This window comes from Palaemon carinicauda, chromosome 22 (assembly GCF_036898095.1).
Source record: "Palaemon carinicauda isolate YSFRI2023 chromosome 22, ASM3689809v2, whole genome shotgun sequence".
Taxonomy (NCBI): Eukaryota; Metazoa; Arthropoda; class Malacostraca; order Decapoda; family Palaemonidae; genus Palaemon; species Palaemon carinicauda.
In genome coordinates, this window is record NC_090746.1 from 12,182,169 (window position 1) to 12,188,958 (window position 6,790).

Genomic DNA, 6,790 nt, shown 5'->3' on the forward strand with positions numbered 1-6,790 from the left:
AAAAGTCCAGGGGACTTGGTCCAAGCTATTCAGGACCTTTCATATAAACTTTCTAGAAGCTATGGCAGTGCTCCTTACCTTAAAGAAAGTCTCCCCGCGTCACTCGATCCACATAAGATTGGTGACAGACAGCGAGGTGGTTGTGAGATGCTTGAATCGACAAGGGTCGAGGTCACCACCTCTCAACCAAGTGATGTTAGCCATTTTCCGATTGGCGGAAAAGAAGAAGTGGTACCTGTCGGCAGTTCACCTTCAAGGAGTCCGCAATGTGACAGCGGACGCTCTATCCAGGTTCACACCGATAGAGTCGGAATGGTCCTTAGACGCAGGATCATTTTCCTTCATTCTGAATCAAGTCCCAGAACTGCAAATAGACCTCTTTGCGACGAAAGACAACAAGAAGTTGCCCCTGTACGTGTCCCCGTACGAGGACCCCTTAGCGGAAGCAGTGGACGCAATGTCCCTCGACTGGAACAGATGGTCCAGGATTTATCTGTTCCCTCCTCACAACCTTCTGTTGAGGGTCCTCAACAAACTGAGATCCTTCAAGGGGGTAGCGGCAATAGTGGCCCACAAGTGGGCGAACAGCATGTGGTTCCCCTTGGCGTTGGAACTACAGATGAAGTTCGTGCCGCTACCACATCCAGTTCTGACCCAGCGAGTCCAGAAGTCGACTGTCTGCGCTTCATTACAGAAAACCCAGACCCTGCAGCTCATGATTTTCTCGCCCTAGCGGTGAGAAAGCGCTTCGGGATTTCGAAAGCCAGCATAGACTTCCTAGAGGAATACAAGTGCAAATCGACTAGAAGGCAATATGAGTCATCTTGGAGAAAATGGGTGGCCTTTGTAAAGGCAAAGAATCCGCAGGAGATCTCAACAGATTTCTGCTTATCTTTCTTCATCCATCTCCATGGCCAAGGATTGGCAGCTAACACGATTTCAGTGTGTAAATCGGCTTTGATGAGACCCATTTTATTTGCCTTCCAGATCGACCTAGGTAACGAGATCTTTAATAAAGTTCCGAAAGCCTGCGCTAGGCTCAGACCTTCAGCACCTCCAAAGCCCATCTCATGGTCTTTAGACAAAGTTCTTCATTTCGCCTCCTTGTTGAGCAATGAAGAATGTGCGTTAAAGGATTTGACGCAAAAAGTTATTTTCCTATTTGCACTCGCGTCCGGGGCCAGGGTTAGTGAGATCGTAGCCCTCTCGAGAGAGGCAGGTCGTGTTCAGTTCCTGGATGGGGGGGAGCTGAACCTGTTTCCGGATCCTACGTTTCTCGCCAAGAATGAGTTACCCACCAACAGGTGGGGTCCCTGGAGAATCTGTCCTCTGAAAGAAGATGCATCTCTATGTCCAGTAGAATGCCTAAAGGTCTATCTTCGTAGAACTTCAGACTTCAAGGGTAGTCAACTATTCAGGGGAGAAACATCAGGCTCAAATTTATCTCTGAATCAACTCAGAGCGAAAATGACATATTTTATTCGCAGAGCGGATCCTGACAGTACACCCGCAGGTCACGATCCGAGGAAAGTTGCCTCATCCCTAAATTTCTTTAATTGTATGGATTTTGATCATCTCCGTTCATACACGGGCTGGAAGTCTTCCAGGGTGTTCTTTCGCCACTATGCGAAGCAAGTAGAGGAACTTAAGAGATCTGTGGTAGCAGTGGGTCGTGTAGTTAGCCCTACTGTTTAACTCTGCGAGGAACAGTGGTCTTAATTGGGACGATTAAGCCCAGGGTGAGTGTGTAGGTACATACTGTACTACAAACTAAATGAGGGCACCAAGTGCCCATATAGACTGTTCCTTCCTTCAAAGGTGAACCTTGCATAAGTTCAGACATGTGTGCCAAGCGTTTCTAACGCTAATGTGATTGATTTGTAATACAGATTTTTTATGACTTGATACCTTGGTATCTCATTAAAGTGGTGTTTAATGGTTTTTCTTCCAGATAAACAAGTTCTGTTTACTATCATACTTATGCTTAAAGTTTTGGGTTACCCTCTTTTATATAAATATATATATTTGTTGTTAACCTGTCTGTTTATTATCTGTCAATAAACTTGTTCTTGAGAACCTTGCGTCTCTTTCACCTGTGTCAATTTATTGGTATAATTGAGCATTTTAATTCTATGTATCTTATCTGGGATAATTCTGATAGAATTGTTCTGTTTTGCAAGCTATGTTGCATTGGTTTATGTAAGTCCCCTAATGGGAGGACTCCGTCCCATAAAGGGACGAGGGCGGTTTTATTAGTTTCTTCCTATGCGGATATAAACCTTTGTCCAATACAAGTATTGTGCGGATGACTGGTCAATATATTGACGCAGTGGTTCTATACAAACTATGCTTTACTTAATATAGGGCGAGACCACTATATTAGCTTGCCTGGTATTCATACATAGATATATGTACTCTTCGAGACTTTCCAGAGTCTAGTAGGACTCTTCCCTATAGGGGGCAGGAAGCTCTAACATAGTTTATAGTTAGTTGAAAAGATGTATAACGGTAACATCTTAGGTCTCTAGGTCTAGTCGACCGGGAATAAATATCTCCGGGGAGTACGGCACGTTCTGAGAATCCACAGATACAGTAATGCTCTGGTACACTTCCATCAGGACGACATGGCTTGAGCCCAAAAAACGGATTTTGAGCGAAGCGAAAAATCTATTTTTGGGTGAGATAGCCATGTCGTCCTGATGGACCCGCCCTTGCCTTTCTAAGAAAGGGCTGTAGGACCCCTCCCTACATACAGTATCTGTAGCACCTCGTGTACGCTACAAGGAATACAGATGGCGCCAGGATTGGCGCCAGGCACGCATACGAATCGGGGGATAGGGATGCCTTGGGAGCGGCTCCCCTTTTTCTTTCCCGAATTCGTATCTCGTCAATCTCCCTCCTACGAGACGAATCTCTATTCAGGTCGTAGATTGCCATGTGACGTGTCTAGAATACGTCCTCTGATATGTCGCGATATCCCTTTCACGAGGGATACTCGCTCCAGGAGTTAGAATTCTGGTACCTTAAGGTAAATTCTCTGGGAATATCGCCGTAGTTGTAATATACCCTAGGAAGCTACCCTATAGGAACTTCCATCAGGACGACATGGCTATCTCACCCAAAAATAGATTTTTCGCTTCGCTCAAAATCCGTTATATATATATATATATATATATATATGTATATATATACATATATAAGTATATATATGTGTATATATATTTACATATGTATATATATCTATATATATATATATATATATATATATATATATATATGTATATATATACTGTATATGGATAAACATATAAGTATATATCGAAAAAAGTATATACCCGGTAAATGTATAGAGTATATATATGGATATGTTTATGAATATTATATATATATATATATATATATATATATATATATATATTTATAGTATATATATATATATATATATATATATATATATATATACAAATATATATACATATATATAAATATATATACATATATATATACATATATATATATATATATATATATATATACATATACATATGTATATATATATGTATATATATAAATACACATTATATATATATATATATATATATATATATATATATATATATATATATATATATATACGCTAATCAGGAAATAATCGAACTAACGCCAGTTGAAGTCTGGAAGTATATTTGTCAATGCTGGTTAACTTGCCATTTGATATCCATTGAAACAAATCAAAATTGTCTCGTATAAGAAAATTGAATAAATTTCCTAATGACATCATTCTTTTAGATCAGAAGTGTCGACTTCCTTTTTTCTCCTTATATTAAGAAAGAGAGGAAGTTGAATTAAAAATTATATCCAGTAAACAAAGCTTCCAATTCTTAAGGAGGTAGCATACTAAATAAGGATATATTAATGGCATGTTTATTATGGCATGCATAAATAAATAAATATAAGTAATACAAAAAATCAGGCAATAACCTCTTCAAGTCCTGATCCAAAATAACATTTTGATACAGGATATTCAGACGGTACGTGTTTGTGGAGTGAAAAAAGTATTCCTTATTGAAGGAGCGAGAGATGATGACTTGGGGAGAAATACCCTAAGAGCGAAAGTATATAGAGATGCAATTTGATATTGAGAGGGGCTGGATAAAATAGCCAGGGAGGACGGAAATGAAGATGGTGGGGAGAATCTTAGGCATCTGTCCTGAGAGTAAGACTGGAAGATGTGAGGAGATGAGGTTATTTTTTTAAAGGTAATGGAATGATCAAAGGGAGTGTGTAGGGAAGAGGTTCAATGTATGGTTGGGAAAAATTACGAATGAGCCTATACAGATAAACTCCAAATGGTTAGCATAGCATGATATGAGATGGCGAATTGTCTCCCTGTATAACTGCTTTCTAAATTCACGTATTTTTACGCTTGTTATACTTCCTGTATAGACATCTTCAAGTTCTAACATAAGATTCATCTACTTCTTGTCTTTAAAGGGTTTTCTCTACTGCTGATGTTTTGAGAGAATCAAAAGCTTTCTCATAGTCTATTGCGATACTTGCTGTATAGATATCTTCAAGTGTTCTAACATAAGATTCATCAATTCCTTGTCTTTGAAGGCCTTTCTCTACTACTGATGTTTTGAGAGAATCAAAAGCTTTCTCATAGTCTATTGCTATACTTGCTGTATAGATATCTTCAAGTGTTCTAACATAAGATTCGTCAATTCCTTGTCTTTGAACGGCTTTCATTACTACTGATGTTTTGAGAGAATCAAAAGCTTTCTCATAGTCTAAAAAGGCCATACATAGTGGTTAATTAAAGGGATATGGTCGATTATTGAATATCCACTTCTAAAGCGTGCCTGTTCTATTGGTTGATTAAAGCCTAGTTGAATTTCGATTCGGCCTAATATGATCTTTGTAAATATTTTTTATATTACGAAGATTAGAATCAATGGGCAGACTTTTCTCAATTTTTTTGTGTCTCCCTTTTTGTGAATTAGTAAAATAATAAAGTTTTTCCAAGCTGTAGGCATAGAGCATTCTTGTAGATATTCAATGTAGATGACATCTCCTCCATCTATTTCTAAATCCATTTTTATTTCATCTTCTCCTGCTGATTTGACTCATTTTATGCCTCTTAATGTTTTCTTTACTTCTCCTACTGTTACGTTTAGTACCGGTTCAGGTGTTTTATTTCTATTAGTGAAGTTATTTCTTATATCACTATTGTATGGTATTATATAGAAATCCTCTGTAATTTTTATCACTACTCTATTGTTGATAATATTTCCATTTCATCTTTTGAAGCAAACATCTGTTGGTGCCCTTTTCCCACTATATCTTGTGCGGATTCCAATGTATATATATATATATATATATATATATATATATATATATATATATATACACATATACATATGTATATATATACATATATATATATATATATATATATATATATACATATATATACATATATATATACTGTATATTATATATATATATATATATATATATATATATATATATATATATATATATATATATATATACAGTACATATATGTATATATTATTATATGATGATGGCTCCCGGGTCTGGGCACCAAAATAATATATTATAAGATGGCTCGTGTCTGTTAACCAAACATATAATATTTTTATATATTATGGCTGGCAAGCTAAACAACCTCTCGAATTCCAAACTCATGTGTTTGCTCTTACATTAATTCTGTTACACTAGGAAATATTAACACCCGAACCCTGAGACAGTTAAATAACCCCCAGTCATCAATATATAAAACACTGAATATCCAAAGGTCTCTTAAGTACACTCAAAAAAAAAAAAAAAAACTGGGTAATTATTCTTAAGAATTATTCAAACAAACTTACTATGGTTCATTACAGGATACGAGCGAGGTTGCGATAAACACTGATGATTGAAATAATACATTCTTTACAAAAATAAATATATCCTCTATAAATTAAATTTTGAAAGAATTTACATAAAACAAATAAATCCCTCGAAATATTAAGTCTGAACAAGACAAATTTTACGATCTGAAAATCATATAATAATTTGACTTGAATTATCATATCTGAATAAACCTTACTCTAAGACAATAGAAATAATACTTAAGAAAATTATACAATCACTTGTTTCACTTGAAATTAAATCTGAATACATTATTCAAGATTGACACTTGATGAAAATAGATAACCAGATCACGATAAAAATGTCTTTTATTTTACTACAGAGCTGTTTACAAAAGCTCTAACAGAATTTTTATAAATACTTACTACATTTATATAAACCCGTCATACCAAAACTTCGATATTTCACCGGACACTTTTAAAACAATACACTGAGATGCATACAAAAGTGAGAGAGAGAGAGGTGGAGATGGCTATGCCTTAGAGCTGGAATTCTCTATCTAGTTTATGCAATCCTGGGGTTGCCTTTATATGAAACTTGGCTACTTCTAGAATAATCCATTTGCTCTGGAAGCGTGGGGGGTTGGCCTAAAAGTGTCAGAGTTATCAAGTAATGCTCCCTCGAACACGTATCCACGCAACACAAGACGAACTCTCTCAGTCAGCTAGCTCCGTCCACCCTTTGTCCTCGAAATAAAAAAAAAATAAGATCTATCAGTAGGTTTTTCGGGAAAATTCCAAAGCACATGGCACAATCAGAACTACGTATCTTCTCTCAAACATGAAGCAATACCTCATAGAAATATAAGAAAACATTACATAAGCACTTGTTACTATCTCGAATGAAGAATATA